Raw genomic sequence first — 22,859 nt, 5'->3', positions numbered from 1 at the left:
CTGTCTGTCAAATGAATAAATAAAAAATCTAAAAAAAAAAAAAAAAAAAGGGAGGGATTTTCAATTGTAGGATTTCTGAAATGTGGAGGAAGGTTCAACCTTTGCCAACTGATATAATCAGTTTACCATCATGCTCTGGCCCCCAAAGCACAAACACTTTGGCGATCTATCTTAAATTTTGTGGTTTATAAAGAGATTATTCCAGGAGACCTCATAATAGAGTGATTAGGAGTATAGGCAATGTTGGCAGACTGCATGGGTTTGATCATGACTCTACAATTTACTGGCTATGCAATCTTGAGCAAGTCACTTAGCCTTTCTGTGCCTCCCTTCACATGCACAATAAGAAAAAGCAGAACCTACTTCATGAGGTTGTTATGAGGATTAAATGAAATACATGTAAATAGAAAAATATCCTTGTGCACCAAGAAAATGCCTTATAAACATTATGTATTTGTGTGTGCGTGTAGTGTGTTTGTATTAAGGGTAGAGAATATGTATTCAACTTATGATATTTGGGAGTATTTTTTGTTGTGTAAGAACACTATACTAGATAAGAATTTCTGCAAACAGACTTGCAGGCCTTCCTAAAAATAAAGACGGTGATTACCACAAATAACAAAATAAAATCATTTTAGGATATAATTATAAATATTACATAAAATATGAAAAAAGTTGAATAATGGCTATTTTTAAAGGGGCAAATCATACAGGAAAAACAGAAAAAAAAAATTGAATCTCCTTGGTTTCTGATAACCATGCAAGTGTCTATACTTAAGCAAAGCCTATTTCTAACATGGTTGTCACCAAAGCCTTTCTTCCTAGAAAAGAGTATCCTGAAATCAGGTAGATACTACACATTTTTTGATAGAAGAACAGGTAATTAAGTGTTATTCTGAATTCTCTGTATAGTCTTTGTATACTTCATGTTGAAAATTTGAGAATGGATTAAATACTTTTAAGATAGGCCTTGCTTTTTCTTCCTCCCTCAAATACATTTATAAAGATTAACATTTGTAAAACAACACTGTATAAAACACACAGACCTGGGGCGCCTGCGTGGCTCAGTGGGTTGAGCCTCTGTCTTTGGCTTGGGTCATGATAGGGTCCTGGGATCAAGCCCCGCATCAGGCTCTCTGCTGGGCAGGGAGCCTGCTTCCCCTTCTCTCTCTGCCTGCCTCTCTGCCCACTTGTGATACTGTCTGTTAAATAAATAAATTTAAAAAAAAAGAACACACACACACAAACCTCTTTCCACATCCCAGTTCTGTTTTCTAAACTCTTACATCTTTATAAATTATTTTTGTTTATAAAAAGTTATGCATTTATTATCTGCTTATTTCCCAATGGCCCTGCGAGATAAACAAGTCAGATCTTAATATTCCCATTTTTCAGATCAGGAACCTGAGGTTATATAACTTTTCCAAAGTTAATAAAACTTGTGGGGTGCTTCATCACAAGTAGAGTTCAGATTTGCTCATATCAGCCCATTTTTCCTTGTATTGTATTTCATCTTTTTTTCTTTTACTTCATTCTGTATTTTATCTCTTGATATTAAGTTATATATTTAGCCCTGTCAATATCACTCTCAAAGAAATCATAAATATTAAATATTTGAGTCCAAAAAAATCTTATTAGCCATGAAATATAGGTCTGATCACAATCTTTTTAGATTATTATCTTACCAGTAATATCATAGAATCCTAAGGTACAGAAATAATGTTTGGAAAGCATTCCTAATTCATTGGTGTTATTTATTTTACATGCTATAAAATGTCTTCTAAGCTTCTCATATGTTTAAGCATCTGTGGACTTTTTTCTACATAGAATGAACTAAAATACTGGTTCTCTGATTTTTATTCAAGGATATGGCCTTTGAGCAATCATACAGAACTGAAGTATTTCTTCTATTTCATTCATGCCAGAACACAAATTTCTCTTCATTTTATATTAAGAAAATGCAAGCTGAAATTGAGGGGGGAAATTAGCTTTGTTCTTCCTTATGTTGAATAATATTCATTTAATGGGTTCATAAACACAGGAGGTAGCTGACAGGTAATACTCCAGCTGTGAGTTTGGCCTCTGGACTTGCTGAACTGTGTAGTCATCACCCAAGAGGCCATGTGTTTACACACTGAATCTGAGAACTGATGATGTATATTCTTGGAAGACACTTGTTTTCTGCTTCTGCACTTATAATGTGGATGGGATTAGAGTAGGTTAAGGCAAGATAAAAATGAATCCCTGCACTTTATAAGATTTGAGAAGCACTAAATTGAATAATGATGGGAGGCTGGGGATTTAAGAGTTGCAGAAAGAAATGAGAATAAATTTAAATACAGGAATCTTCCTTCCCTGACCCTATTTGTTGCTCTTTTCTCCCAATTAATTCTTTGGTATCCTGCTCCAAACCCTAAACCACAGTACTTCCCTCTGTCCATGTTCTCTCAAAGTTTCTTATCTTCCTGATAATTTCAGAATCCTTTAAATGCTATTTCTTTGCCTTTAGCCAAATAGGCTGCCCACTAGGAAGTGCATAAAGACCACCCAGAGCATTTCAGCAGATCTGCCCAACAGAGAGCTGATGTTGATAACTGCCAATCCCAATTTGCTTGGCTTCAGGGAACCTTTGTATTAAAAAGTGCTGTCACATATTTTTAATTTCCCTGGTGAGTCAGCTCCCTCTTCATGCTGCCCCATCAAAGAATTGGATAATATCAAGATATAAAAGAAGACATGCTGTTCTGGAATTTGTGGGCTTTTTTTTTTTTTTTTTTTTACCTTCTTGATTCAAGAGCAAATTTGTGAACATGGGGCATTGTGTTGCATGAGCAAACGAATTAGATTAACAAAGAATTAAGAACACAATATTATATTCACAGTTAGACCACTCTCATGTAGACTGAGTTGTACATAACCATTATAATGTGATTGAATTGGGAAGATTCAAGCACTGAGGCTAAATCTGTATAATCCTTTTTGTTCTTGTTGAAGCAGTTACTTTGTATATTTGAGCATTGTCTTTTCCTCACCTACTTGATCCAAATTTATTCAAAGTCAGCAAGATTTTCTACTTCTAAAGATACTTTGGCATTTTAAGTTTTCTTTTTTTTTTTTAAGAAAAAAATTAAAGTCAGTCAGCATAGTAAACTAAATATGTCAAGTTAACTATAAATGTTTCTATTGGAGAAAAATAAATTAAAATGAATCAATGTTTTTAATATGTTTACACTAGCATCAGAGCAACTTCATGATTGATCCCTTCATTTGAACAGGATGCAGTTTGTAAAATAGCCAGTTTACAGAAGAACAAAAATAGAATGGTGCCATTTAGCCTCTCCTTGTACTTCACTACCCAATCTTTTTAGATGTGCTTTCTTGAGCTCTGCTATAATTGAGCTATTGATCTCTTCACTAACAAAATCTACTCTGACCCAGTTTTCAAGCCAATGTTGATTTGTTGTTAAATTAGAATGAGTATATCCAATCTCATTTGCCTGCATTACTATCAATTCCCTTTCTTCCCACACCAACGCTAACATGCGCACAACCAGGAGGGCTTAGAATCACTGGGAGTTAATTAAGTTTGGTCTTGGGACTTCTACATTTAACCAAAGATACAACTCATCTCTGCTGGAACTCCTACTATTAAGTTCCCTAACACAGTTTCCCTCAATTTTTATGTATCCTGAGTTATTCAAATGGACTGTCACTCTGGTTCTTGTTCTGAGTTCTTGTTGTAGAGATTCCCCTAGCTCGTAAATCCCCCCCAGAGCTGGGGTCCTTCCTTCATTTTGCCAGTCATTTTCTTGCTTAATTACAGTTCCTTTCCCTGAGTTCTAGTTCATGTTTATGGTCTTGACCAAGGATGAACCACCCAGAGATTTTGCCCCCTACTTTCTGTTCTCTGCCCAACTGGGACCACACAAAGGCAGGGTGATATACCGTCCTAAATGAACTATTAGTAGTCGTTAGAGGTCTACTCGCCTTGTTTAAATTGCTATATTATTTCAATCAATGACTGAGATTCTACTCATTTTCAGATATCTTCAGATTTTAGTATTGTAGAAATAGCTTTACAAATCCATGGTACTGAAAATTTTAAGTTGAACAGCACTCTTAAGTCTAGCATATTTTTTTTCATCAATGAATGGGAAGAAGACTATATATTAACTACACTATGATAAATAAATGTAAAAATGAGGAGCGGTGCCTAGGTAGCTCAGTCAGTTAAGTTTCCAAACCTTGATTTCCACTCAGATCATACTCCTGGGTTCTCGGATTCAGCCCTGGCTGAGGCTCCGCGCATCAGAGGGAGTCTGCTTGAGATTGTCTCCCTCAACTTCTCCCTCTGCCCTTTTGCACTCTCTGTCTCTCTCTAAATAAATACATTTTTTTTTAAATGGGGAAATGTGGGGCGCCTGGGTGGCTCAGTGGGTTAAGCCGCTGCCTTCGGCTCAGGTCATGATCTCAGGATCCTGGGATGGAGTCCCGCATCGGGCTCTCTGCTCTACAGAGAGCCTGCTTCCTCCTCTCCCTCTCTCTGCCTGCCTGTCTGCCTGCTTGTGATCTCTGTCTGTCAAATAAATAAATAAAATCTTAAAAAATAATAATAAAATAAAATAAAATAAAATAAAATGGGAAAATGTGAAAGTTTTAGCACACAATGAATTAACTAAAGAAATTTTTTTCAAACATGATGAGTGAAAATAAGTAAGTCAACTTCTATCAACCCTGTATGTTATTTAAAACAACTTCTTTTCCTTTATTCTAAAATTACTTGGCATAATGAGGATAGAGTTGTTAAATGGTGAAAGGAACATAAAATATTAAATAAATAAGAAATTAACAGTAGAGGAGTGCCTGGGGGGGCTCAGTCGGTTAAGCACCTGCCTTAGGCTCAGGTCATGATTGCAGGGTTTTGGTATTGAGCTCCACATCAGTTTCCCTGCTCACAGGGAATCTGTTTCTCCCTCTCTGTCTGCCCCTCCCTGCCGTTTGTAGTCTTTCTCTCTCAAAATAAATAAAATATTTTTTAAAAAATTAATTGTAAAATTAAAAATTTTAAGGATCTAGGACACCTGGGTGGCTCAGTGGGTTAAGCCTCTGCCTTCGGCTCAGGTCATGGTCTCAGGGTCCTGGGATCACGTCCTGCCTTGGGCTTTCTCTCAGAGAGCCTGCTTCCCCACCCCCACCCCGCCTCTGCCTGCCTCTCTGTCGACTTGTGATCTCTCTCTCTCTGTCAAATAAATAAATAAAATCTTAAAAAAAAAAAAAGGTTTAAGAATCTTTAAATGATTATTGCAATGAATTTAAAGCTAAATTATGAAAATATATTTACTAAGGTCAAAGTTATTGATTCTTAAAAATGATCAAATGAAAAAAATAGTCTGGGAATTCTGTTACCACATATTACAATTTAGTAAGAAGGCAAAAAAATGATCTTAGTAAAAATGTATTGTGTTAATATAGGGAATATCCAACTAGATCAATGAAATAACAAAACAAGACATTCCAGAAATAGATATGCCATATACATGGGATCTTAAAGAATGATAAGGCTGCTATTTCAAATCAGTGGATAAAACATGGTTGATTTAATATATGGTTCTGGAACTAGATTAAACCCATTATGATTTTCCTTTTGGGGTTATAAAGGTTGTCTACTTTCCCTGAAATATTTGGTTTTCTGAAAGAAGGTAGATGCCTGATGAAAATCATCTCCAAGAAAGAGGATGGGGATGGTGAGGGAGCTGTCTGAGAAGAAAAACTATATGCAGACCAAACTGACTCCATCACTAAATTTTATGTCTTCAGCAAGTTAACCATTTTGGCTATGCTTTCAAAATTGTTGATATAAAGTTGTTTATAGTATTCTTTATACTTTAATGTTCTCTATTTATATTTATTATCTTGTTCTCATCCTTTATATGTTTTCTTCATGTTTCCTTGATTCTTTTATTTTTTTCAGACTTCAAAGCTAGACTGTCCCTATAGATCTTTGCAAGGAACCAGTTTTTTTGTTTTATTGCTCAAAACTAGTTTTGATTTGTCATTTATCAGCTTTGTCTTATATACATAAAATTTCCTTTTAAAAGACTACTTATTTATTTGTTTTACAGTGTCAGGCAGGGACAGAGGAAGAGGGAGAGAAAAACTCTCAAGCAGACTCCAGACTGAGCATGGAGCCTGATGTGGAGCTCGATCCCATGATCTTGAGATTATGACTTGAGTGGAAACCAAGAGTTAGACACTTAACCAACTGAGCCATCCAGGGTCCCTATAATTGTCCTTTTATCTATTATTTATATTTCCTTCTTTTTAGAGTTATATGAGATAACGTCTAATGAATATTGCCCCTCTATATTAATTTTCTCTATTAGAGCTTACTCATCTTTGCATTGGTTTTTGTGTGCATGTGTTTCTTTTCTGTTTTCTTTTTTTGCTTCTTGTGCAGTTGGAGTTCTTCAAATATTTATAATTTGAGTTTATCTATACAATTGCATATAGATACATAGATAAATATATTTGGTATTAGTGGTATTAATAGCCTATGCATATGTCACTGGTTCTGCATGTACATGTAGCATCTGATCAATGTATTGCAATGGCAGCTCTGCTGGATTTACGCATGACCATTTCCAGTTTCAGAATTATTTTCATAGCTCTGTTTGTGGCTTTATATCTGAAAATGGGAACAATCAGCTCTTCATTAGCCTTTAAATAGTAATTGGATCAACTTTCATTAACACCTTTATTATCCCTGGCTCTACTGCAGGGATCTTGGAAATTAGGCTCTATAGTTCTGGGGGGAAAAAAACAAACATTTTAAAAAATTTACTATTTTAATTATATATGGTAAATAATTCTTCCTATGCATTGGGTTTTAGCATCATTTTGATCCTATCTATATCTTCTTTTCCAAAAATAGCTCACAGATGGAGTCAGTTGGTAACTTCCCAGTATGTTGGTATTGCTAAGTATTTATTTACTAGTTGTTCTATTTATAATTTTTGCTCTAAATATTTGTCAATTTGGTGGGATTTTGGAGAAAGAAGCAAACCACTTTGCATTTGATACTTCCTGTTTTGTGTAACTATAGAATCATACCATGATTGAGAGTAGTGGTTCTCAAATTTCAGTCTGTGTTGAAATCACCTGAGTTTCTGGTTTGATTAGTAGGAGGCTTGGGAATCTGCATGTCCAGCAAGTTCCTGAGTGAGGCCAATGCTGCTGGTCAAGGAGCCGCATTTTGAGCATCCTGAGTATTCCTGCAAATAGGTCTAAAAATATTTTTTTCCACAAATCAAACTGCTGAAATGAGGATTTTCTCCTTATGAATTATTTGATTGAAATATTCATTTTCAGATGAGGAAAATTAGAGTCATTGAAATTGAGGGACTAGAACAAAGCTGACTGGTTGACTCAGAAACACCAGAGTAAGACATTTAATCCAGTAGTTAAATTAAGTGACCAGTTTTCTTTTTTAAAATACAGGGCTTTGTGATAAATAAGTGTTTGAACATTCCACTTAGGAAGGCAGTCTTGAATTTTAGTAGATGATGCTTGGGAGTCTGAAATCAGTGCTGTCTTCTAACATCCAAGTGATAATTCTGTTTGTTGGTACATCCATTTTTCCATTTGGTCTCAGAGGCACCACTGCAAACTTGTAGTGTTGGCATAGTTAAACAGTAAGTTTAATGGTTATCAACTATTATCAACTTCCTCTTGTTCTTTTGATCCTTTGGCTTTTTTCCTTCTCCACTTCAGAAAAGATTTCCTTATAATTTCTGTTCAGGTCACAGGACTTGTCCTTTTTCACTGCTGTCACTTAATTGACAGCTTAAACTAGATTATATTTAAATATTACACACACACTACTTATCATTAAGTTATAATTGCAGTGAAATTTAAGCTAGAATCAATATTAAGTGTTCACCCAAACCATTGCATTCAAGTTGATTAATGATTGCAATTGACTGATGTGAATTAAGAATGGCAGCACATTTAAAAGCATTACAATGATCAGCTACATTTAATTTTCACAGCAATATCCTCTTAGAATGTCTCACATGTTAATGGTTTTAGAGTTCAGAATTTTATACTAGGTTCTAGAAATAGCAGTCAGAAATTTAGTATAATACTGTTCTCTCCATTGTTTAAAATATCTAAATACAAGAAACAAGTCCTCTAATTTACAATGAATATTTTGGCTTTTTTAACTCAATTACAGAAGTATTTTCTCATATCTACAAATTTATTCCTGAAGTGAGTTGTCAGATAATGATGCTTCATGAGACTATACATAAGAAGAAAGGAATATACATGGGGTATGTTAAGGTTCCCATATTTCAAATGTTCAGGGAAAAGTTCAGGTTTTACTAAACTTGTCCATAAATAAAATCAAAAGACAATAATTTATTACCATGCTTTCAAATTTGGGTAGCATGTAACTTGTCTAATAAATAGAGACCAAGGATGAGTGCCTCAAGACTTGAAACTTAAATCACAAGGTGATATACTGCTCTGTGTGTATATGACATTTGGAATTACATTTGTTCTTCCTTTCTCAAATACTAACAGAAAGGTTGCTTACTTGATTAGTGTAGGTAAATTAAATTTATTTTTGTATTTATAGTAAATTCAACAGATTCTCAAGGGAAAAAATAAAAATAATCCAATTTCTATCTTAAAATGAAATTAGATTGAAAAATCAATACATTGAACATATAACCAAAATTTTATCCCTAGAGTTTTATTTTTGTTTTATTTTCTTTCTCTCTCTCCCTCTCTTTGTTTTTTCCCGACGTTTCCAGAGTTGAAAAGAATTCTGGTTTCTTAGCTAACTTGTTTTGGCTTTCATCATATCAAAAATGGAAAATAGCCAGTTGTGGAGAAAATGTTGATGGTTTTGCAAGGTAAAGGAATGTAGTTTAAAGCTTAGCTATGTATAGAGTCAGCCTCTTCTTCTGCCAAAATGAATAAACCTCTCAGTGAACCTATGAAGTTCATCTTGAAGTTCATGGTGAAGTCAACAGAACATTTAAATACAAAGAGACAGCAGAGTAGAAGTAAACAGATTTCTACCAATCGCAAGAAACAGTGGAACATTATTAATTTTAACCCACAGAATTAAGATCTTATAATGTCAGTTTAAGTGTACTCTTGGTGTGTGGAAGTGGGGGGGAGTGGAATATGTTTGCTAGTGGAAAATATTGCCTGGATATTTAAAATATTTATATAGCACACTTTCTGGCTTAGATGGAAGAAATCAAACTCTTTTCAAATTCTTAATATAACATCAATCTGTATTTGAGAAATTAGGTAATCTTATTCTTCATCAATTAAAAACAGTTGAAGATGGTATCCTACAGATGGCTTCATCAAAGTTCTATATATTCAAAGCTTAAAAATGTCAATATTTTATACTTATTTAATTATCTGTCTTCAAACGTATTTTTGAAAATATATTAAAACTAATGATATTTTATTCAAGAAATATTTTTGGAAAATTTTGTTTTTTGAAATCGTATTATTTTTCTTATTGGCTTCTGTGATTAAAAAACTAAATTTATTCTCTCTATATAATAAGATGTATTAAAATTTTAAATGTATTTTATATATGGTAAGAAGTATAATAGTTACTTATTGGTTCTGCATATTGTTTCTTTTGTATATCTATAGTTTTAGGCTATAGAATTTTAGAATAGAGTTATCCTATAGTAATTTGTCATTAAAAGGACTTTTGTATATCTATAGTTTTAGGCTATAGAATTTTAGAATAGAGTTATCCTATAGTAATTTGTCATTAAAAGGACTTTTGTTGATATGTGCTTCTTTCTGCCTGATTAGAGAGAGAGTTACAACAATACAAATCTTATTGATAGGAGAATGAGATTCTACTTTTAAACTTGAATATAAGTTGTAGTATAAATCCACTTTTAAAACTAAGAGATTATTCATTAATTATAAAAATAAGTTCAAAGAGGAAAATATAAAGATGAGAAAAATTCTCCATAATCCACAAAAGAGATATTTTAACATGAGAATTATTTTAACATTATTTATTAGTCTTAAAATATGTATACCCTTCAGTAGACTCCCTATTTAAAATGGGAGTTTTCAGACATGTATTATGATATATGCACCTAATAAAATGTTGAGAAAACTTGAAAAAGTAAAATAAAATTTATAAATAAAATTAAACCATTTACTACAACATAGCAGAAAACTTGTTAGGAAATTAAACACTTCCATTTAAAATTGGAAACTGCAAAAGATAAATAACTGCATTTGCATTTTACACTTGTTTTTGCCAATCACATTAGTATTTTACCAGACAGTTATCTGCAAAAAGATATGGTACCTAAATTACATTCTCTCACCCACAGTTTCAAGAAATGGAAGACATTTAGATAGAAATACAAAGGAAAGGATAATACTGCAGAAACAAAGAGCTGTTTGCAAAATAACTAAGCAGGGGACCCAGTGACTCGAGTGTGTATTCTCCACTTGGTGCTCTCTTATGTTTGGTAGTCTTGGTGCAGTCTGAACCCAAAGAAACCTGCCTTCAGAGTCATCTTGGGAGCTTTGGAGTCTTTGCGTACTCTGCAAGGCTGTCAGTTCCCAGCGTTGTCAGAGCTCAGCCAAATTTCACAATTGGGTGCCACATGGTAGTGTTTCTAATGTATTTTTTCCTGAATATAAGTGCCAAGTTAAATTCTCAAAAATGGAGTTACAATTCTCACAATACGCACATACACAGATTATTAAAACTTGCTTGATACAGTAATGTTCTTAACTTGGGAAATAATATCTGAAGATACTTAAGCTATTAATTATGACTGAAATTATGTTTCCATTTGATGATAAAATACATATACACATGCTAAACCTAATTTAAGTAACAATATTATAATAACCCATTCTTTTACTAACTCACTATAACTAATACAAGTATTTTAGGAATTATTTCTTATCATCTGTTATACTCACATTCTCCATGGCAAGTATTGAGATGTGTTTTGCATCTAATCACGATGAAATCGTTTATGTAGACCAGAATATTGATTATTTGTAAGTACACTAGTATTGTGTGTTTTTTTTTGATGATTATTATCATTAAAATCATTTCCTTCTCTTTACTTATGGACTACAAATTACTCTTATTCATGAAAAATGAAAATTGCTTTCTAGGATGCATTAATATTTCAATGTCACTATAGCAAGATAAAATGGTCTCATATGAATAACAACATGATGTCCTTTCTTGGGTTTAAATAACAAGTACTTTTAGATTGCAATACGTTTAGTGACTTTTTGTTTAGTAGCATGTATTCCTTTTGCATTGTTTATTTTCTGCAGTGGTATTTTGCCGATTCAAATTATATTTATAAAATAGCATTTAAACCTTAAGAATTAGGGCACGCAGATGGTGCATTTGGTTAAGACTCCAAGTCTTGGTTTTGGCTCAGGTGGTAGTCTTATGGGTTCCAAGATCAAGCTGGGAGTCAAGCTCTGCACTCAGGACTCAACATGGAGTCTGCTTAAGAGTTTCCCTCCCTCTCCCTCTGCCCCTCCACCATCTCTTTCTCTCTCTCTCAAAAAAATAAATAAATCTTTAAAAAAATAAACCTTAAGAATTTCTTAGGGCTAAAAATTAGATTTCTTTGTCATAGGTTTTAGGAGTGTTGGAAATACCTTCCTATTCCATACAGCAAAAATAAAATTTGCTAGTCCCAGTAATATTATAGGCCTCAGAGATTTTAAACCAAAAATTGAGTTTAGTTATATTATTGGTGGTATGATGACTCAAATTAAATTCAAATATTCCAGAATGGTAGGCTAATGACATACAGTTGTTTATTTTAGCTGCAAAAGGATAATCAAACCATAAGAGACACTTAACCTCAGGAAACAAATTGAGGGTTGCTGGCAGGGTGGGAGAGTGATGGACATTGGGGAGGGTATGTGCTATGGCGAGTAATAATAATATGCTATGAAACATAATATATTACATGAGTAATTATATTAGTAATACAATATTACTATTACCATTATTATTATTATTATTATTATGGTGAGTGCTATGAATTGTGTAAGAGTCATGATTCACAGATCTGTACCCCTTAAAACAAACAATACATTATATGCTAAATAAATAAAATATAAATCACTACCAAAAAAAAGGATAATCAATAACTGAGAGTTCCTTAATTACAGTGATTTGGGAAAAAAAAAAACAACACGAATTTTTTCTAAAGTTAGTTGAATCTTTAAAGCATTTTTCCCTGTGAGGCAAAGCATTTTCTACCACAATGTTTTTTATATCATCCAAAGAGGCAAGTGGAATACATGAAAATTGAGACAACATTTGTTAAGAGACAATAAATCATGCTCAGAAAAAGAAAGGATAGATCTATTGTTTGAGGAAGAAAGAGTACTGTTAATAAGTGAGAGAAAGTAGAAAGAACTTTGTAACAAATTTTACTTCCCTTTCTTTCAGTTAAAAAAAAAATAGAAAAAGCAGAATAAATAAAGCAGAGGTATAAATTGAGTGAGGAAAGTATAAGAACACGTGTAATTGTTTAAATGAAATAAGGACAATAAACTCAGAAAATATATCCAACAATGTCAAATGAATTCATAGATGTAATTTCAGAACACCTGTCAGTAATCCTAACAAACTCATAATAAAAGGAAAATATGCCATAAGACTAATGATGGGTAAATGCTTTCTAAATGAAGGGAAGAATAGAAGCCAGAAATGACAGGTAGATTCTAAGAAAATTCTAGAATAGAATATGTTTCAGAAAGTTTCATTAGCATAACTTTAGAGCTGTGATTTCAGAGGAAGGAAAAATATGAGATATTCAAGATTCAATGGGATGTCATTAAAATGAATATGGAATTGTTGCCTAAAGCTAAAGACATGCAGACTCCACTAAGAAATCAATGAAGTTTACTAAATCTGCATAGATGTGAAGATTTTCATCTAACCATATCAGATTAAAGAATACCAAGTGAATAACATGCAGACTTGAGGACCCTTATTTATAAAAAAGAGGTATCAGAGTGTTTATGGCTGGAGAAAACTGTATGTATACTACCCCTCAATCCCATTCTTTGTCTTCAACCTTGGGTAAACAATGTCAACGTGCTAAGAAGTTGGGATTTTAACAATCACAAATTATCATCTTAATAGCCTCAGTTTGCCTGAGTTGAGAGCATTTCTTCCAGAATTGGCAAATTATCTTTCAATCCCCACAATGTTTTTAAAGTTAAGTATAAAAATAAAGTAAATTCAAAGGACTAATTTAGGGGTTAAGAGATTTGTAGTTGTCAGAATTAATCCCACTAGGTAATCTTTCTGCTTTTTAATTTGAATTAAAAAATACTTACTGGATTTGTGATTTTGTCAGCCAAAGAGTAAAAGATATTTGAATGAGTTTGTAAATGACACTGGGCTCTTGAAGAGATTTGGATTAACAATATGTATGCTTCTAATATGTGAATTTTTAAGCATTTGGAAGGATTTTCTTGCTAGCCTTATAAACTAACCCAGTTCAGCACTTCTAGTTGCTATTATGATTTTGGATATGTTTAAGTTTAAATGCAATAAAAAATGTTTATGGATATTTGATGAATCTAAGTAAATACATGAGACTAATTCTTTTGAAAGGGAGTTTAGTTTGTTCAACAAATTAATATATTATTAATATGAAATAGTAAAAATAATTGTTCCTATTTTGCTATATCCAAACACAGAAAAATAAAATATATAATTTAAGGGACATCAGTGTGGCTCAGTTGTTAAGCATCTGCCTTCAGTTCTGGTCATGATCTCTGGGTCCTGGGATCAAGTCCTGCATCAAGCTCTTAGCTCAGTGGGGAGTCTGCTTCTTCCTCTGGCTATGGTCTCTTTCTCTCTGATAAATAAATAAATAAAATCTTAAATACACACACACACACATAATTTAAGTTTTTCCCACCTTCTTTGGAATTATAATTGACAAATAAAATTGTAAGATAATTAAGGTGGAATGGGATGATAAAGTGGCACATGAGATGATATGATATACATAGACACTGGGAAAAGATTCCCCCCATGTAGTTAATTAACACATCTACCGTCTCAGATATTTACCTTTTGTGTGTGTGTGAGAATATGTAAATTTTATTCTCTTAACAAGTTTCAATCACACAAAACAGTGTTATCAACTGTAGTTAGTAATTACACAATAGATTCTCAAAACGTATTCATCTTATAACTGAAAGTTTGTACCATTTTACCAGCTTCTTCCTATTTCCCCCACTGCCCAACCCCTGGCAACCACTTTTCTACTCTGTTTCTATGAGTTTGCTTTTTTCTTTTTCTTTTTTTTAGATTCTGAATTATAAGTTACACCATATGGTATTTTCTTTTCTCTATTCATCTTACTTTACTTAGCATAGGGTTTTCCTATTTCACTGATGTCACAAATAACAGGATTTCCCTCTTTTTTTAAAGAGGGAAATATATATATATATATATATATATATATATATGAGATAAATATATGCATACATATATAAAGTATACTATATATGTCAGATTTTCTTAACCTATTTATCCACCAGGAGAAATTTGCTTGTTTCTTTACATTGGCTACTGTGAGTAATACTGCTATAAACACGGGAATACAGGTATCTCTTTGAGATAATCATTAACTTCTTTTGGATTTATATAGACAGAAGTAGAATTGCTGGATCACATGGTAATTCTACTTTTGATTTTTTGATTAACCACTGTACTGTTTTTCATAGTGGCTGTACCAATTTATATTCCCACCAATGGTGCATGAGGATTCCTTTATCTTCACATCCTCACCAGTGTTTGCTATCTCTTCTCTTTTTGGTAATAACCTTAACAAGTGTGAGGTGATATCTCATTATGGTTTTAATCTTCATTTCTTTGATGATCTCATGTTGGGCACCTTTTCAAGTACCTGTTAAATATCTGTGTATCTTCCTTGGAAAATGTCTATTAAGGTCCTTTTCCATTTTTTGCTTAGGTTATTTTATTTTTTGCTTATTGAATTGCATGAGTTCCTTGTATATTTTGGATATTAACCACTTAGCAGATATGGCTTGCAATTACTTTCTCTTATTCCATAGGTTGCCTTTTTATTTTGATAATGGTTTCTTTTGCTGTGTGGAAGCTTTTCAGTTTAATACAATTCCACTTGTTTATTTTTGTTTCTGTTGCCTTCCTTTTGATGTCAAATTCAAAAAGTCATTGCCAAAATCAATGTTAACAAGATTATCCCCTTTATTTTCTTCAAAGAGTTTCATGGTTTTAGGTCTTACATTCAAGTCTTTAACTCATTTTGAGTTGATTTTTGTGTATGGTTAAGATAAAATATGTAATTTGAACTTAAGAATTTAAAGTATGAGATCCTGAATTTTTAATTTAATAAATTAATGTTAATTTATGGCCTGGGTAACTATTAATACTTTTCTTTGCACCTGAAGACATTTTTAGGCCTATAGACGTTCATGCGGAAAGAATGCCTTAGAATTCTGCTTCATAATTGCTATCATACCATAAACAAAGTATCTGACAATTTAACAGTCATATAAAATGACACAACCATTTTCAGACATTGAAAAACAAGTCTCATGAGCTGTAATCCCTGAGAGAAGAGAGCTGTGTCTACAATACCCTAGCTCATTGCCAGTAGAGTTTCCAGGAGAAAGCCAGGTAGTCTTACTGAGTTGAGGATACAGAAATTAAACTTTCAGAATATCTAGACAGCTAGAATTTATGAGACAGAATTCAAGGACTAGAAGAATGGCACATAGACAGGTCATTGAAGAATCTAAGATGGAGACGCTCAAGGCATTTGTTGAGTTGATGTGTGAATGCTGAAGGAGACTCCCATAGTCCAAGCAAGAATCACTGATTAACAATACTGCTCAAAGCTCACATAAACTATAAATAATTTGTGTTGCTACTGGCTGCAGTAAGAAGACCTTGTAATATAAGGAATGTTGGGTAGGGTTTTGATAGACATGTCATAACTTAGCAATTGGGGTTACATTAGTCCCAGAGATCAAATCTATGTATAATCTGTCAAAACAAAACTTGGTGTTTTGAGTTTTCATGGATCAAACTCCCAGAAGCCACTTATCTTTGTATCAGAACCAAATCCGACCTTCTTTAAAGGAATTCAATAAGATCCAGAAACAACAGAAAATTTAAAATTGTCCAACGCTTCATGAAACATTAACAAACATGTAAAGAAGCAGGAGGATATAAACCAAAGCAGGAGATAAATCAATATTAGAAACAGACCCTCAAAATAATGGGGATGATAAAAATTTATGGAAAAGTTTGTTAAAACATCTATTATAAATAATAATGAACAATATCTATACAGTCCTGAAAGAAATAAAGAAAAGTTACAGATGGGTCAACTGAAAACTCTCTCCTTACCTAAATTATTTTACCTAGATGGAAGTGAAGTGAAGATTTTTTTTTTAATACCAAGAAGAATGAAAAAAAAAAAACCTTAAAATTTAAAGGAAGTTATTCAAATAGAAGAAAAATGATACCAGAAAGAAAGTCATGTCTACAAAAAGAAATAAATAATCTCAGAGATGGAAAATATGTGGGTATATATAAAAGAACTTTTTGCATTTTTAATCTATTTAAAGGATAACTGACTGTTTAAATAAATAATACCAGTGTATTGAGGGTTTATAACATATCATTTATTAATTATATTAATTATATGACATGACAGAAATGATGGGTAAAGGAAAATTAATGTATAGATCTTTTAGGTCCCCATCCCATATATGGAGCAGTATATTATTATTTAAAGATAGATAATAATAAATTAAACATGCATATTAAATTCTAGGTCAATCATTAAAAAGATGAATAAAACAAAGATGTGTAGTTAATAAGTCAATAGGGGACATAAATGAAATCAGAATATGATTCAATTAATCCAGAAGAAGTAGAAAAAATTGAAAAAATATTAAAGATTAGAAATAAATGGAAAGAATAGCAAGATTTTTATAATTGGAGATATTATCAGATGGAATAAAAAAATAAAGCCCACATATATGTTTCCTAAAAGAAACACACTTTGGCTCTGTTATTCTGAAATCGTGAAATGCAGAAAAGTATTCAGAGTATTGATGAATGGGTTCAGTGACTCAGTTTGTTCTCAAGAGATGTTTTATGAAATACTTTTTGGGTCTCATTATGCTCAAACTTTTTATTAATGATTTAGGTGAATATATAAAAAACAAAATGAAACGAAGAAAGTGTGGTACCACAATGCGAAGCTGCTTACCTAAAGCCAGTAGGCTATAAATATCTTGGAATCTGCATTGCAAAAATTAATATATACTGAATGTAACATGGTATACTGAATCAAATCCTGAGAAAGAAAAAGATCTTAGTGGAAAATGGTGATATCCGAATAAAATCTGTAGTTTAGTTAATAGTGTTATATCAATGTTAATTTCAGGGTTATATAAGATAAATGAACCATGATAAATGAATGTTTAATGATAGATGAACCATGGTTGTGTAAGAAGTCAGCATTAAAAAAAGTGCAGTGTAGGGATGCCTGAGTGGCTTAGTAGTTAAGTTAGTTAAGTGTCTCACTCTTAGTTTTGGCTCAGGTCATAATCTCACAGGTTGTGAAATTGAGCCCCACATCAGTCTCGGTGCTCAACAGAGTTTACTTGAGATTCTTTCCCTCTGCCCCTCCCCCCTTGCACACACATGCATTCTCTCTCTCTCAAATAAAAATAAATTTTTAAAAGAAAGTGTAGTATAGGGCATATGACAACTCTGTATTGTATTAACCACTCTCTATAAATTTAACTTAATTCAAAATAAAAAGGTCTAAAAAAATAATATCCTTCAGTGAAGTATAGTGACATGTAAAACATTTAGGAGAATAGTTATTTTACAATACAGAAGTAAATTTTCCTTGGAAAAGGAGCAAATAAATGGACAAATTGGTAAAGGTAATTGAGTACTATGTACTCAGTGTTTAAGTAGATTATTACATTTTATTTTCATGATAACCATTACCACTAACATATTACTCTCATCATTTTACAGAGAAAATTCAATCAATTGATCAGAGCTAGTAAATTCCAAATCTAGGATAGAAAACTAAGTTTGTACAACTCTAAAGACCAGGATTTTTCCCACAATGATATGGTAGCCTCCAGTACTAAAAATTTAACTTTCTTGTACACTAATATTAAGTTGTATTTTTATTTTACACTAACTTTCATTTGGATGTTAGAAAGTAAAGTGTATTGGGAGGATAGTCAGAATTATAAGGAAGTCAAGAAACAATAAGGCTTAGTCCAAACATTTTTTCAAAAGGTAGATATATGAATACATGATACTATTATCAGTAAGCAGGGGTTTTTATTCCTTCAGAAGGAATCCCTACAGGTTTTATGGGAATGGTGAATATTTCATTTTAAGGGAAATATGCTCTAGCATGAGATCGTTTAGTAATAAAACAAACTTTTATTTGAAAGCTTGTCAGTGGTGTTATTTAAGTAGAGGCAAAATGTCTTCCTGTGGGGGTGCCTATCATTCTAAGAAGAAATAATTTAGGCAAAGACATAGTGACATTAGTGATTTGAAATGCACTGAATATTTGGGAAATAGAAAATACTAATAGCAGGATTGCACGTCCCAGTAACAATGGAAATTGCTCAAGGATCTTGCTGTCATAATGAAAAACTGAGAAATATATTATCATTCTAATTAAATTTTGTTATCATGATTGGAGTGCTATTAGATCTACTTAGTCATTAAGTAGTCACAAAAATAGTAAATCAAAATAATTCTAGCCAGTGACAAAATTTGATGATAGTTGGAAAAATCCAAATTAAGAATTAATATCAGCAATTTCTCTTGCAAAACAAGAAAGGATGAAAAAATGCAATTAAAATTAAGCACTTATTGTGGTGTTTGGGTGTCTTAGTCGGTTAAGCATCTACCTTGGGCTCAGGTCATGGTGCCGGGGTCTTGGGCTTGAGCCCCACATTGGGCTTCCTTCTCAGCTGGCAGTCTGCTTCTCTCTCTTCCCCTGTCCCTCCCTTTGTTCCTCTCTTATTTACTCACTCTCTCTCAAATAAATAAAATCTCTTTTAAAAATTAAGTACTTATTAGACACTAACTATTATTTTTGATTTATTTTATGCAATTTATGAATTCTGTTTTAAAAGAGTAAAGTTCAAGTCATAAGTCTGGGAGAAACACATGCATTTACTAAAACAATTCTACCTCACCATTCTCTTTCAATTCCATTTCACTTCTGGCCCAAAGTCATACTATGATTCTATGATACTATAATTGGTTGAGCCAAAATGGGTACCAAATAAAAACATTTTCTTAGGAAAACCACTCAGACTACAGGGAAGCAACACTATTTGGTTCATCTAACATTCAGTTATTTTCAGTAACTCACTCCAGTAGCTTAAAACTCTGATCTCTCATATCATCAAGGGGATGCAATCCTCTAAGTCTTTATCATAACTGACCATTAGTATAAATGAAGGGTCTGAAAGAAAGTTTTGATAAGGGATGCTGGGAAGAAAGTTGATGTTGCTGGATGGTTGAATGTGAATCCATGGGTGGAAAGGATGGACAAGGGACAGAAGAGACCTGAGGGGCATACATGTAAATTGCGTTAAATATTGTCCTTGAATATTTCATTTATTACTTTTCAGTTATCTATATGACAGCTGAAATTATAATCTTGTGTGTTGACATTATTCTTAAGGAAAATACAAATATTATGGCCCTTAATTCTTCCCTGGGATGAACTGGATATGTAATTATTGGGTGTTCACACTATATTTATAAAAGATAAATTCAGTAACTAGAAGTTATATTTTTTAGGAGGTGTTTTTTAAATAAGGGTTAATTCTTGACTAGTTTTATTTATAATTAAACTGAAAAATGTCACAATTTTTCCTTTTAAAATGAATACACATATTCAAGTAATCATAGTAGTAGATTGAGATTAATAGAGGTCTAGTTGTGGTCTTCATTATACCCATGATGGTTAATTTTATGTCTCAAATTGGCTCAGCTTTGATGCTTGGATGTTTGGTCAAATAGCAATGGAGATTTTGCTGAGAATATGTTTTTTAAATGTGATAAACATTTACATTAGTGCACTTTGAGTAAAGCCAATTAATTTCCACAATTTGAGTGGGCCTTAAACACTCATTTGAAGGCCTTTAAAAAAAAAAAAAAAAACTGAGGGGAAGGAGAGAGGAGCAAAATGGGTAAAAGGGAGTGAGAGATATATGCTTCCATCATGGAATTAATAACTCACTGGAATCAAAGGTCTAGCATAGAGAATATAGTCAGTGGTATTGTAATAGTGTTGTATGGCGACAGATGGTAGCTACACTTGTGGTGAACATAACGTAGTGAATAGATTTGACTAATCACAGTGCTATATGCCTTAAACTAATGTAACACTGTGTGCTGTGTGTCAACTATACTCAAATTAAGAAAAAAAAAGGAAAGGGAAAAAAAAAAGACCAAGATCCCCCCAAGAAGAAAGAATTCTGCCTTGAGCCTTTGAGTTTGATACTGCGACATCAACTTCTCCCTGAATCTCCAGTCTGCTATCTTGCCCTGCAGATTTTGAACTTGCCAGTCCCTACAATTGCATAATCCAATTCCTTAAAATATCTATCTCAATAGGTGATAGATAGATAGATAGATAGATAGATAGACAGAAGATAAATACATGATAGATATAGATAGATCAATTTGAGGAAATCTGATTAATATAATACATCTACTAGAAAATATATCATTGGTTTTGTTGTGTCCATTGCTTTGACCAATGGCATGCATATTATCATGGTGCAAACAGCAGGGATACAGTGAGCCTGAAAATATGTCCTGAGTGATCAACAAATACAATCTGTGAACAAATGTCTTTTTAGTATGTGACAAACATAAACACTTTTTGTCTTTAGTCTTTACAGAAATCCTGATTTCCATTCTATATGATATAACTCCTTGTGGTTTTTGTTCTGATTCTTAATTTTCACCCCAGGGCACTGCAGCCTAAGAAAACTGTTGTTTTGGGTTTATCACTAATAACAGTCTCCATAGCAGAATTTAAACAATTTGTAATCTTGGACTCTATATCTTTCATTTAACAGACAAAAGAACCATTTCCAGAGCTTTAATTTTCAAACACAAATAAATAAAGGGGCAAAAACAAATGCACCCCACTCTCTAACAGATATAAAACATACAAAGAACACACACACACACAGTTTTAGGGTAGTAGATGTCTCAGCATGAGTCTTATGCAAATAGAATACTCCAAAAAATATGTAATATTTCCAATGCATTTACTTATATAAAAATAAGTCAAGCAAATAATAAAAATGTAAATCTCTACATAGAAGCCTAAAAGCAAATGTAAAGTCCACTTTACCGTCCAAACCATTTCCTCATATTACTCCCTAGAGATATTCCCATTAGAAAATTTTAGTATAACATTCTAGGAAAATATATGTATACAGATGATCTTCAGCATATGATGGTTCATCTTAACAATTTTTCAATTTCAATTTACAATTTAGTGATATGCTATGGGACACTCATGGTGCTGGGCAGCAACAGTGAGCCACAGCTCCTAGTCAACCAGAAAGAAATTGAAGATGACACAAAGAAAATAGAAAAACATTCTATGCTCCTGGACTGGAAGAACAAATATTGTTAAAATGTCCATACTACCCAAAGCAATCTACATATTTAATGCAGTCACTATCAAAATACCACCAGCATTTTTCACAAAGCTAGAACACACAATCCTAAAATTTGTACAGAACCACAAAAGACCCCAAAGAGCCAAAGCAATTTTGGAAAAGCAAAGCTAAAGTCACAATTTTGGACGTTGAGCAATTTTACAAACCTGTAGTCATCAAGACAGTATGGTACTGGCACAAAAACAGACACAGATCAATGGAACAGAATAGAGAACCCAGAAATGGACTCACAACTATTTAGTCAACTGATCTTCAACAAAGCAGGAAAGAATATCCAATGGAAAAAAGACAGTCTCTTCAATAGATAGTGTTGGGAAAACTGGACAGCAACGTTGAAAAGAATGAAACCGGACAACTTCCTTACTCCATACGCAAAAATAAATTCAAAATGCTGAGAGATCTAAATGTGAGACAGGAAACCATCAAAATCCTAGAGGAGAACACAAGCAACAACCTTTTTGACATCGCCTGAAGCAAATTCTTACTAGACACACCTCTGGAGACAAGGGAAACAAAAGTAAAAATGAACTATTAGGACTTCTTCAAGATAAAAAGTTTCTGCACTGCAAAAGAAATAACAAAACTAAAAGGCAACCTACAGAATGGGAGAAGATATTTGTAAATGCTATATCCAATAAAGGCCTAGTATCCAAAATCTATAAAGAACTTATCAAATGCAACACCCCCAAAACAAATAATCTCATTAAAAAATTGGCTGAAGACCTAAATAGATATTTTTCCAAAGAAAACTTCCACATGTCCAACAGACACATGAAAAAATGCTCACCATCACTCCTCATCAGGGAAATATAAATCAAAACTATAATGAGATACCACTTCACACAGATCAGAGTAGCTAAAAGCAATAATACAAGACATAACAGATGTTAGGGAGGATGTAGAGAAAGGGGAACACTTTTATACAAACTGGGAATACAAACTGGCACAGTTACTCTGAAAAACAGTATAGAAGTTCCTCAAAAAGTTAAAAATAGAAGTACCCTATGACCCAGTAATTG

The sequence above is a fragment of the Mustela lutreola genome, chromosome 2, assembly GCF_030435805.1.
Source record: "Mustela lutreola isolate mMusLut2 chromosome 2, mMusLut2.pri, whole genome shotgun sequence".
NCBI lineage: Eukaryota > Metazoa > Chordata > Mammalia > Carnivora > Mustelidae > Mustela > Mustela lutreola.
This window is presented reverse-complemented; position numbering follows the sequence as displayed.